The following is a 12,995-nucleotide window of genomic DNA, read 5'->3' as shown; positions in this document are numbered from 1 at the left end:
ACATGCTCTGGCATCTGGTGGAGATTCATGAACAGCAGCAGGATCACAGACTGCCGCTGCAGCGCGTGCTTAACCGCCCTCCCTCCTCCCCAAGTTCCATAGCCTCCTCACCCAGACGCCCAAGAACGCAGGGGGGAGGCTCTGGGCACCCAACCACTGCACCCCAATGGGCAGCCCAAGCAACAGAAGGCTGGCATTCAACAGGTTTTAAAGTGGCCTTTTCCTTCCCTCCTCCCACACCCCACCCGGGCTACCTCGTGAGTTCTCCCTGTTTTTATAATCCGTTAATAAAGAATACCTGTTGTTTTTTAAACGATAGTGACTTTATTTCCTTTGCAAGCAAGCTGTGATCGAAGGGGGGAGGGCTGGTGGCTTACAGGGAATTTAGAGGCAACCAAAGGGGTGGTTTTCATCAAGGAGAAACAAACAAGTGTCACACAGTACCCTGGCCAGTCATGAAACTGGTTTTCAAAACTTCTCTGATGCTCAGCGCTTCCTGCTGTGCTCTTTTAACCGCCTTGGTGTCTGGCTGCACGTATTCAGCAGCCAGGCGATTTGCCTCAACCTCCCACCCCGCCATAAACGTCTCCCCCTTACTCTCACAGATATTGTGGAGCACACAGCAAGCAGTAATAACAGTGGGAATATTGGTTTCACTGAGGTCTGAGCGAGTCAGTGAACTGCGCCAGCGCGCCTTTAAACGTCCAAATGCACATTCTACCACCATTCTGCACTTGCTCAGCCTGTAGTTGAACAGCTCCTGACCACTGTCCAGGCTGCCTGTGTACGGCTTCATGAGCCAGGGCATTAAGGGGTAGGCTGGGTCCCCAAGGATAATTATAGGCATTTCAACATCCCCAGCAGTTATTTTCTGGTCTGGGAATAAAGTCCCTTCCTGCAGCAGTTTAAACAGATCAGAGTTTCCTGAAGACGTGAGCATCATGAACCTTTCCCGGCCATCCCACGTTCATGTTTGTGAAACTTCCCTTGTGATCCACCAGTACTTGCAGCACCATCGAAAAGTGCCCCTTGCGGTTTATATACTGGCTGCCCTGGTGCTCTGGTGCCAAGATAGGGATATGGGTTCCGTCTATGGCCCCACCACAGTTAGGGAATCCCATTGCAGCAAAGCCATCCACTGTGACCTGCACATTTCCCAGAGACACTACCTTTGATAGCAGCAGCTCAGTGATTGCGTTGGCTACTTGCATCACAGCAACCCCCACAGTAGATTTGCCCACTCCAAATTGATTACCGACTGACCAGTAGCTGTGTGGCATTGCAGGCTTCCACAGGGCTATTGCCACTCACTTGTGAACTGTGAGGGCTGCTCTCATCTTGGTATTCTTGTGCTTCAGGGCAGGGGAAAGAAAGCAAGTCACAAAGTTCTATGAAAGTGCCCTTACACATGCGAAAGTTTCGGAGCCACTGGGAATCATCCCAGACCTGCAACGCTATGTGGTCCCACCACTCTGTGCTTGTTTCCCGGACCCAGAACTGGCGTTCCATGGCATGAGCCTGCCCCATTAACACCATGATCTCCAAATTGCTGGGGAATGCAGTTTTAGAGAAAAGTGTGTTCATGTCCTCATCACTACGCTTCCGTCGACTCCTAGCCTGGGTTTTCAGGTGCTGGTTCTGCATGATACACGATAATGTGCGAGGTGTTTACAATGGTCATAACTGCTTTGGTGAGCTGAACGGACTCCATGCTTTCTGTGCTATGGCGTCTGCTCCGGCAATCCAGGGAAAAGGGCGCAAAACGATTGTTTGCTGTTGCTCTGACGGAGGGAGGGGCGACCGACAACATGGCTTACAGGGAATCAAAATCATCAAAGGGGGTGGCTTTGCGAGAAACAGAATGGCCCCCTCAAGGATAGAACTCAAAACTGGGTTTAGCAGGCCGTTCATTTCATGGAGGGAGGAAGGAGAAAATGAATACAAAACAAATCTGGTCTATTTCTTGTTTTGATCCACTTCATCTATCTTTATACATCTTGCTGGCAGCAGACTGTGTAGTACGACCGCTAGCCATCATCCTCTCCTGGGTGCTCGGCAGAAGACGGTGCAGTATGACTGCTGGCCATCGTCTTCTCCTGGCTGCTGATTAAAAGACACTGCACTAGGACTGCCGATAGGACTGAATCGCCTTGAGACAAAACTTAAAAGGGAAATGACCTGGCTGAGTCACTCCCATGTTTGCCCAGGTGCCCCGACCTCATCGAGGTCAGTTAAAAGAGCATCCTGGACTACATTGATGATGATTACCAGCCATACTGCACTGTCTGCTGCCAAAAGGCAATAAGCTGCTGCTTGTGTAGCAATGCAGTACCGCGTCTGCCAGCACCCAGGAGATATACGGTGACGGTTAGCTGAGCGGGCTCCATGCTTGCCGTGGTATGGTGTCTGCACAGATAACCCAGGAGAAAAGGCGCGAAAGGATTGTCTGCTGTTGCATTCACGGAGGGAGGGAGGAAAGGGGGGCCTGACGATATGTACCCAGACCACCCATGACAATTTTTTAGCCCCATCAGGCATTGGGATTTCTACCCAGAATTCAAATGGGTGGCGGAGACTGCAGGAGCTGTGGGATAGCTATCCACAGTGCAACGCTCCGGAAGTCGACGGTTGCCTCGATACTGTGGACACACTCCGCCGACTACATGCACTTAGAGCATTTGTGTGGGGACACACACAATCAACTGTATAAAAACACTTTCTACAAAACCGATTTCTATAAATTTGACCTAATTTCGTAGTGTAGACATGACCTAAGATAAGTATTGGGGGCAGGATTATGCCCTTGCGTGTTTGTTTCTCAGAGCTGCAATTGAAGAGGGTGAGTGAGGGGTTAGACCTATTTGAAAATGAGGGGTGTGTGTGTGTGTGTGTGTGTAAAATCTCACATTAAAACTCCAGAGCATGAATAACGAGTCACACATTGCGGTATTGACCAATACTTTTCTTAGTCAGAGGTTAGCTTCCTCCTAATTCATTGCCATTCAGCGAAACATGTTTAAAAAGCAGTATCAAGGTATTTAAGCTACAGGAATGTTGCATTACTGGTTGTAACCTGTTTGTTCTTGTGATCCTTGTTCCTTAATGCTCAGGAGCACTTTGGGGAGGCTCTTTCCTTTCTGCATTTGGTGGAGATAATAATATAAATGTTTCTTGTCAGGAAAATACCAGCTATGAATGCAAAATAGCTGCCATAAACTGGAAAAAAATAGTAGAACTATACACCCCTTTCTCCTAGGCCTTTGGGGAGTGAGGGGAGGGCGTGCATGGAGTTCCAGGGATTCTTCTCTCCCTGGGGAGGAGCAAAGAGCGGACTCCTCCATTTTTCACAACAGGAGGAGGATTCAGAGCTTCAGGGTTTTTCTATTTCCTCCCCCCTCTTCCCCCCCTCCCCTCCCAGGAATGGTGTTTACAACCCCATTGTCTCCTATCAAACATCTTTCTGTTCCCAGGGGGTGGGGAAAGGAGAGCTTTGCCTGCCTCTTGAAGCAGCCCTGCTTGTCTGCACTTCCCCAGAAGATGGGAAAGACAGCCAATCAGTGAGGGTTTTCCCAGGCAAGGATGGAAAATTGCGTGAAGGCTACTCCCCTCCCCGACTCAATGCATGCACAGAATGGGGCCTTGCATGGTGGAGCTGCCGTAGCCAGGCTTGAGCAGGTGTGGAAGTGGCTTTGAACCAGGCATCTGGATGGCACTTCAGTATCTCTGGGACCAGCATGGTAGTTCACAAGTCCTCTCTAAACACCCAAAAAAAGACTCTCAAAGGGAGCAGGGCTCGGCCTGGTGTCTCACAAGACAACATGGGAGGTAGGTAAATACCCAGTCTTTCCAGATTCTTCCCCATAACGGAATCCCTTCATTCAGGAGCCATTGAGCCTGAGTAAATAGGGCCTTTCTTACCCTACCTCATCCTCACCCCTTTGGTCAGCAGGCCCACATTCCCTGGGTGCACAGTTCTTTGGTCTAGACCCCTAATGAACAGACACTTTTGTGTCGCCAGGGGAACCCAAACTTAACTTGTTTTTCAGCTGCTCAAATTGTGAGCATCTCCTGTGCACGCATTCAAAAATTCCAGACCAAGCACGCAAAAGTAAATGTTAAAATAAGTGACTGTCTTTATCGTTGGGTCAGAACTGAGATTCTTTGAGCTCACTTGGCCAGCAAAAGTGAGATTCCCCCCCCCCCCCCCACCGCCCCATACCTTTGTGAATTGCTCTGAGATGTAACTGAGAGTACCCTTAAAAAAAACAGGAGGACTTGTGGCACCTTAGAGACTAACAAATTTATTTGAGTATAAGCTTTCGTGAGCTACAGCTCACTACCCTTGATATTCTTCTGCAAACATTGTAAAGGTTGAAAATGAGACACAAGATGTTTTTTACTCTATATTAAGAAAATTCTCTGTGGAGAGTCCTCTGTTACAGAAATGTCCCATGAATGTAGGCACTCATATGGAGAGCTCTTGTTTAAATCTTTTCCATTATGTTCGTCACTGTGTTATCTATAACTGGCATCTTGAAAACATTAGTCTAACCAGGTGTGTAGGTTCTAGAGGTGCCATTTTTTGTCTTCGTGAACTCCTTCATAAAATATAAACAACTATAGTACTTTTGTAAAGATCATCTTGTTGATGAAACGTAAAACTAAGCTGACCGCTTGTTAAGGTTGCTGAAGGTTTCTGTACTACTCGCTCTACCTTGTTGCATAGTCGCTTCATTTTGTTGAAAGGATGAAGCCTGGCTATTCTGCCTCATCTCAATTGGTTTGTTTTTATCTCAAAGTGGTTTACAATCTGCTTAACAAATGTGAGATCACTATGCTGAATTTTTGAAAAATATTTTTCTCTTATGAAACACTCAGGGTTTATCTTCTAAGGCTACTGATAAATCTCAGTTCTCTTTCTACCTTGCTTCATGCCTTTGTTTATTTTATGCATTTGCTAGCACTCTGTGGATAGTCTTTTTTAACATTGGCCAGTTAACAATTTGTAAAGAAAAGAGTGAATACACAAAACTGGTCAGGGGACAACAGAGGGCATGTAGCCTTATCTGAAATGAACCTGTTTTCAAATTAACATTATCCATTTCAGTTAGCCTACTAATTTAGAATCTCCCTAAAAGCTAAATTTAAAACAAAACTGTGTTCAGAGGATTTCTGTTTGAGAAGAAAGAGCATGCTTGCATCACTGACAGAATTGGGTGCAATGCACATAATAATAAACTTACCTGAATGACCATATCCAATCTCAGACCTTTGGCAAAATGGCATGACATTAACTTTCAATGGTAATTTCTGAAACATTCAGGGATGGTCATCACAGGCTTAAATATGTTCACTCATTCAGTATGAAGCAGTCATGCGCATAGAGATTGTGGGAGAATAAATACATAACAGAGAAATGCAAGGTAAGGAAGCTACCAGTTTTCAAAAACAATGAAGTTGTATTGCACTGGTTATCCTGGTCATCTAGTCTAATCAACATAGTTTCATGCTACTGTCGTGAAGTGAAAATAGAGCAATATGTGTTTCGTTCAAAATAAATATTAAGTAGAACTCTAATGTATTACTCTTCTTTAAAAATGTATAAAATAATAATTGCTGATTTAAAATCTCAGTTAATGAATCAGCACTGTGGTGGTTTATACTTAGGTTGCTATTGTTATGAAAAGCATGTAACATGACTTGAAACTAGTTAGCTAGCATAGCATGTCCAGATGTTGGCAGCAAAATACATGACAGTCTTTGGAGTGGGTGCTCGTTCTCTATTTCCAGAGCTAACCCTCCTGAAAGATCCCAGTTCATTTTCATATATCCCACTGCCCTGGTTGTTACTGAACCGAGAGAGGAGATATGAGAACATTGTCTGTCATACCCTCCAGACTATCAAGTAAGAATAATATTTTACAACAGTTCAGAACGGCTGTATAAATAGCAATTTCAAGTTGATACAAACAGATTCATTTCTTCAGAAATAAAACTTTGTGATCATCAATGTTTACATTTTCTTCTATCTTAAGACAATCCAAACTTGTTTATTAGCTATCATTTTTGTAGTATAAGTAGAAAATGACATGAACAGGATTTGAGCCTGACATCAAGGGGCTTCCCTGATATCTTACTGGTAAGCATGGGCTGCAGACACTCCTCTTGATTATTTTTTAATCACGTATTGCTTTTACTATAGTGTAAGAAATGGAGATGTACCAGGGTGTTGCTTACCTTGATTTACCTTCAGATATTAAAAACACCTATCTGGAACTGAAAGCAAGAAACACCTGGAAGGCATGGGGGACATTTCCCCCCAGTTAGCATGTACTCTCTTGTTATCTTTGCTTTCTGTTCTTGACACCTGAACTGAGTTGAGCCATAATGTCCTACTGGATCCAAGGGATCTATAGTCTATATAATCTGGAGAAGAGCTCTGCATAGCTCAAAAGCTTGTCTCTCCCACCAACAGAAGATGATCCAATAAAAGATACTACCTCACCCACCTTGTCTCTATAACATCCTGGGGCCAACACAACTACGACAACACTGCAAACTGTAATCTACTTAGTTAACCCCATCTGAACTACCACAGAGAACTAGTGCGAGCCAACTGGGAGGAAAGACAATCCTACTTGTGATGAGAACTCCATCCCCACAGCCAAGCTTTGAAATGTCCAAGAGAAACTTCTGGGGTTAAACTCCAGAAGAAAAAAAGTCTATTCTATCTCTTCCTGTTTTTTTTCCTCTTTCCTTATTCCAAGGTGTGAAATACAGTGTTTCAGGAGAAATTAAATATGACTCTCTTACTAAACATTTGCAATTGAGACTCTGCCTTGTAGACTTTCACATACATTTTCAAGTACATAAAAGTTTATTACAAGGAGGAGGGAGAAAAATTATTCTCCTTTACCTCTGAGGCTAGGACAAGAAGCAATCGGCTTTAATTGCAGCAAGAGTGGTTTAGGTTGGACATTAGGAAAAATTTCCTGTCGGTGGTTAAGCACTGGAATAAATTGCGTAGGGAGGTGGAATCTCCATCACTGGGAATTTTTAAGAGCAGGTTGGGCAAACACCTGTCAGGGATGGTCTAGATAATACTTAGTCCTGCCTTGGGTGCAGGGGACTGGACTAGATGACCTCTCGAGGTCCCTTCTAGTTCTATGATTCTATGCAAGTCACTGATTAAATGTGTTAGCAGTTTGCAGAAGCTACTTTTGTGTTGGGGGTAGACTGAAAAACATTGAAGGCAGACATTTCATGAGAGGTCTGCGAGGGACTTTGCCTTCTCTATTAATTTTATGTGAAAAGCATACAGAGCGTATGGTGGTGAGGGCAGTCTGAAACCCTTATGGCTAAGATCAAGTGTAAGTAGTCTCTTGGCCTATCAAAGGTCGTGATCAAGTGTCTTGATGTTTTTGGCCTTTTGGCCTTGAGATGAAAACCTTGTCTGTCTCTCTTGGACCTTGAAGTGAAAAAATTATCTAAGTTATATCTTCTCTTAGTAGTTAAGTTTGTGTAATAGCCAGGACCGCAGTTTGAAAGGAACTGTTAAGTGTTTCAAATCCTCACTTTTCCTGTGCTTTGTCTTGCATTAATTTAAACTACAGTTGTGCCTATGTGTATTTTAGTTATAAATAAGTTTCTTGTATATGTACCATACGGAGTGTGTTTCTATCCCATCTAATCTCTCTAGCATTGGAGTCTCCTGTTCATTACAGGAGACAGGTCGACCAAATTACAGGCATCACCTATCCCATAGAAAAATGAAGACAAACATTGCAAACATGCTGGTCTTAAAATAGCTTTGCTCGTTATGGTACAGGGAAGCTGAACAGAGGGTTGGGTGTATGTTTAACAGACCAGGCAAGTCTGTACATCGCAGATAGAAAGAAGTGCAGCAGAGTGAAAAGACAAATACATGAGGCTGTGTGAGAAAGTAGATTAGACATGTGGCCATGATAGCCTACCTCCTTTCAAAAAAAGCACTTGGTAATGTACATAAGTATCAGGGGGTAACTATGTTTGTCTGTATCCACAAAAACAACAGGGACTAACAGATTTATTTTGGCATAAGCTTTCATGGGTAAAAAACCCACTTCTTCAGATGCTCTGTTAGTCTTTAAGTGCAACCGTGCTCCCTGTTATTTTTATGTACATTGTGTAATCTTTCACTCTCCTTAGCCCAGTTGATTTAGTGTGGTGGTGGTTTTTTTTTTTAAACAATGTAAAGAAATGCAACCATTATTCAGACTAATTAGTTTAAGAAATTTGCCTTCTAGGAAAATCCTACACTGAAAAAGTGCTGGACATGTAGAGCATTCATATTAGTTTTGATATTATAGTTATTGCCAAGTGCCTGAACAATCTGGTTAAGCCTCCCTTGTGAAATAGGTGGGTTTATTAAATTATTTTGCTGCTTATCTGTATGTTCTTATGTGGCTACTTTTGGAAACAGGACGCTGGACTAAATGGGCCATGGTTTGTCCCAGTATGGCCGTTCTAATGTTCTACATAAGGACCATATTATAGAAGCTACCTTAGCACTAGAGCAAATTTTTCAATTTGCTATATTGGTTGGTTACCCAAAAAAGTTGCTTTGTTGCTTCAAATGCTCCATTACATACTGAAGAGCTATGGCAGGGTCCTTGTGAATTCAGTATCCCAACCCAATTCTAGTCTGCAGTGGCTAAAGCCCACCGTAGGGACCAATAAAGAAGCTTTGTTGTGTAGTAGCATTCCTTTAAATCCTTGCACTCTCAGTATGTGATTTTGGTGCTTAGTTTTGTCAGACCAGCATTCAGATAGTCTCCTGAAGATAATTGATGATTTCTTTCTCCTCTTGCCAACTTGGCTGCTCATTAATGCTGGGTGCAGTTGATGTATCTTTTACCTGTTGTTCCTCCTGGGGAGTTTCTGGGACATCTTTTCTTTGGAAGAACATTCTTTTTGGGGGACATTGGTAGAAAAAATGAGGCCAAGGATAGAGAAGCCAAACTTAGGTCATTCAGACAAAAATAGGATAAATCTGCCAAGAAGACTAAAAATTGTCCCAGCACCCCTGCAACTGTGGTTTCAACTAGCATGATGCTTCTGCAATAACTAGTCACTTTCTGTTGTGTCAGTACTGACAACGCTGTAAATGTAGGGCATAATAGACGACTTCAGTGGCTGTTACCATCCCATAAAAAAAATCAGTTGTGTGGCTAGCATTCCTTGGAGAAATGTGTTAGCCATGTAATAGCTTCGTTAACTCTGCTAAGATTAATGACGGTCTTATACGTAGCCTGTAATCAAGAAAATGGGAAACAGCAGCACCAGGTAAGAGTATGTCCAAACTGGGAAAACCTGGTTTGTAACCTGGAAAGGAAGGAATCCTGTGACTGTGTGAATGAACGTGTAGAATAAGAATCATAGTAATTGAATTAATGGCAGTGCATGAAATATATACAAATATGACAAGCTCTGAAGCACAGATCTTATACTGCATTGTTCACTATGTAAGAAAAATGTTGCTTAAAATGTAATAATCTGTAGGCTTCTTATCACTGTGGGTTTTTGTTTTTTGTTTTAATTCCTTTAATCTGAATGAAAAATAAGGGGAAACAATTATCTTCCTGAAAATCAATCAGCTCTTCTCTAACTGCATGGGAAATGGCAATTGATACATAGCAATTATGAAAGCAATGAATCAGCAAGTTATAACTGGACAAATCTTTTATGGTCTCCCTTAAAATTGTATTTATAAGAAAAAAATATAGGCCCCTGTTCAGGACAGCACTTAAAAACATACTTAAAGTCTTTTCTTGTTCAGGACAGTGGTTTAGTATATTGATTTCAATGGGACTTAAAGCACCTGTCTCAGGGATCTTTGCATGTCTACGCTGGCAGAGTTACAGCGTTGGCAGTTACAGTGCTTCTCAGAGCGCACTGTTGTGTGTTCACACTGTCAGCTGCCTACGCAATAACATGTTCACGCTTGCGGCACTTGCAACAGTATCCAGAGCAGTGCAACATTTTACAGAAGCCGTATTGTTTGCAACACAGAGACCACTGATTCAGTGATTTAAAACAGAGCCACTGTTCACGTACCTGTCACTAACTGACCCCAGGCAAGTACACATGAGCCACAAGACCCCCAAAATGGTGAGTAACTGCAGGGGCAGGGGAAATCAGTGTTCCAGGACCATACTGTACACTGGGCACGTGGGTCTTGAGGAGAGCCGGCACTGGGGGTGGGGGAGGGCTTATAATCATTCCTGTCTCCACACTTTCCACAGGCTGTGTTCATTATGGACGGTATCTTGCTGCTGAGGGTGAGCAGGGAATCAAGGGAGGGCCTTCTCCAAGACAGCGGCTTCTGCCCTGGCCCTTATGCGGCTCGCCTGTGTGCAGCAATGGTTCCCCCCCAGTGACAACAGAGTGAAAGGGAAAGTTACCCTTAATGGGGCAAGAAACAAAGTAGCTCTGCCAAATAACCTGCAGCAGTGGATTGCCCAGTATCTCCATGAGAGTTTCATGGAGAACTGAGGCAGATTCCTGTGAAGTGAAGGAGTTAATCAACACCCTGTTCCACTGCTCAGACTAGGCATGCGGTGGTACGTGCATCATACAGACACAAGCCTGTTTTCTGCAACCCTCCTGCCCCCAACTGGTCCTCTGTTGTATTTGGAGGTCATGGTGGATAATCAGCTGAATATGAGCTCCCAATATGATGCTGTGGCCAGAAGGGCTAACATAGTCCTTGGATGCATAAACAGGGGAATCTCGAGTAGTGACAGGTTATTTTACCTCTGTACTTGGCACTGCTGCAACCACTGTTGGAATACTGTGTCCAGTCTGGTGCCCACAATTCAAGAATGATGTTGATAAATTGGAATGGGTTCAGAGAAGAGCCATGAGAATGATTAAAGGATTAGAAAACATGTCTTATGTTGATAAACTCAAGGGGCTCAATCTATTTAGTGTAACAGAGCAGATTTAAGGGGTGGCTTGATTAGTCTGTAAATATCTATATGGGGAACAAATATTTAATAATGGGATGAGCTGGATGAGGCTTTCTTCCGGCAACTCACGGAATTTACTAGATTGCAGGCCCTGGTTCTCATGGGAGACTTCAATCACCCTGATATCTCCTGGGAGAGCAATACAGCGGTGCACAGACAATCCAGGAAGTTTTTGGAAAGGGTAGGGGACAATTTCCTGGTGCAAGTGCCGGAGGAACCAACTAGGGGCAGAGCTCTTCTTGACCTGCTGCTCACAAACCGGGAAGAATTAGTAGGGGAAGCAAAAGTGGATGGGAACCTGGGAGGCAGTGACCATGAGATGGTTGAATTCAGGATCTTGACACAGGGAAGAAAGGAGAACAGCAGAATATGGACCCTGGACTTCAGAAAAGCAGACTTTGACTCCCTCAGGGAACTGATGGGCAGGATCCCCTGGGAGAATAACATGAGGGGCAAAGGAGTCCAGGAGAGCTGGCTGTATTTTAAAGAATCCGTATTGAGGTTACAGGGACAAACCATCCTGATGTGTAGAAAGAATAGTAAATATGGCAGGCGACCAGCTTGGCTTAACAATGCTTGCTGATCTTAATCACAAAAAAGAAGCTTACAAGAAGTGGAAGATTGGACAAATGACCAGGGAAGAGTATAAAAATATTGCTCGGGGTTGCAGGAGTGTAATCAGGAAGGCCAAATCACACCTGGAGTTGCAGCTAGCAAGAGATGTTAAGAGTAACAAGAAGGGTTTCTTCAGGTATGTTAGCAACAAGAAGAAAGTCAAGGAAAGTGTGGGCCCCTTACTGAATGAGGGAGGCAACCTAGTGACAGAGGATGTGGAAAAAGCTAATGTACTCAATTCTTTTTTTGCCTCTGTCTTCATGAAGAAGGTCAGCTCCCAGACTACTGCACTGGGCAGCACAGCATGGGGAGGAGGTGACCAGCCCTCTGTGGAGAAAGAAGTGGTTCGGGACTATTTAGAAAAGCTGGACGAGCACAAGTCCATGGGGCTGGATGCGTTGCATCCGAGACTGCTAAAGGAGTTGGCAGATGTGATTGCAGAGCCATTGGCCATTATCTTTGAAAACTCATGGCGATCTGGGGAAGTCCCGGACGACTGGAAAAAGGCTAATGTAGTGCCCATCTTTAAAAAAGGGAAGAAGGAGGATCCTGGGAACTACAGGCCAGTCAGCCTCACCTCAGTCCCTGGAAAAATTATGGAGCAGGTCCTCAAGGAATCAATTCTGAAGCACTTAGAGGAGAGGAAAGTGATCAGGAACAGTCAGCATGGATTCGCCAAGGGCAAGTCATGCCTGACTAATCTAATTGCCTTCTATGACGAGATAACTGGTTCTGTGGATGAGGGAAAGCAGTGGACGTGTTGTTCCTTGACTTTAGCAAAGCTTTTGACACGGTCTCCCATAGTATTCTTGCCAGCAAGTTAAAGAAGTATGGGCTGGATGAATGGACTATAAGGTGGATAGAAAGCTGGCTAGATTGTCGGGCTCAACGGGTAGTGATCAATGGCTCCATGTCTAGTTGGCAGCCAGTGTCAAGTGGCGTGCCCCAAGGGTTGGTCCTGGGGCCGGTTTAGTTCAATATCTTCATAAATGATCTGGAGGATGGTGTGGATTGCACCCTCAGCAAGCTTGCAGATGACACTAAACTGGGAGCAGAGGTAGATACGCTGGAGGGTAGGGATAGAATACAGAGGGCCCTAGACAAATTAGAGGATTGGGCCAAAAGAAATCTGATGAGCTTCAGCAAGGACAAGTGCAGAGTCCTGCACTTAGGACGGAAGAATCCCATGCACCGCTACAGACTAGGGACCGAATGGCTCGGCAGCAGTTCTGCAGAAAAGGACCTAGGGGTTACAGTGGACGAGAAGCTGGATATGAGTCAACAGTGTGCCCTTGTTGCCAAGAAGGCCAATGGCATTTTGGGACGTATATGTAGGGGCATGGCCAGAAGATCGAGGGACATGATCGTTCC

General features: G+C 44.2%; 1 protein-coding gene and 1 pseudogene across 4 annotated transcripts in view; one reads left to right on the top strand and one right to left on the bottom strand.

Annotated features, from left to right (window-relative positions):
• Window positions 1–3,531: 3,531 nt before the first annotated feature.
• The window catches only part of LOC140917320 (C-C motif chemokine 20), a 67,863-nt gene continuing 58,399 nt past the window's right edge, over window positions 3,532–12,995 (top strand). For all 4 annotated transcript variants that reach the window (XM_073359871.1, XM_073359872.1, XM_073359866.1 and 1 more), the window contains exon 1: window positions 3,532–3,825. The gene's annotated coding sequence lies outside the window, so the exon portion shown is untranslated. The remainder of the gene's footprint in view (window positions 3,826–12,995) is intronic.
• On the bottom strand, window positions 7,391–9,974 carry LOC140916999 (thiamine transporter 2-like; annotated as a pseudogene).

Source organism: Lepidochelys kempii, chromosome 9, assembly GCF_965140285.1.
Source record: "Lepidochelys kempii isolate rLepKem1 chromosome 9, rLepKem1.hap1, whole genome shotgun sequence".
Lineage (NCBI taxonomy): Eukaryota > Metazoa > Chordata > Testudines > Cheloniidae > Lepidochelys > Lepidochelys kempii.
Note: the sequence above shows the minus strand (reverse complement) of the source record. Positions and strands in the feature narration are given on the sequence as shown.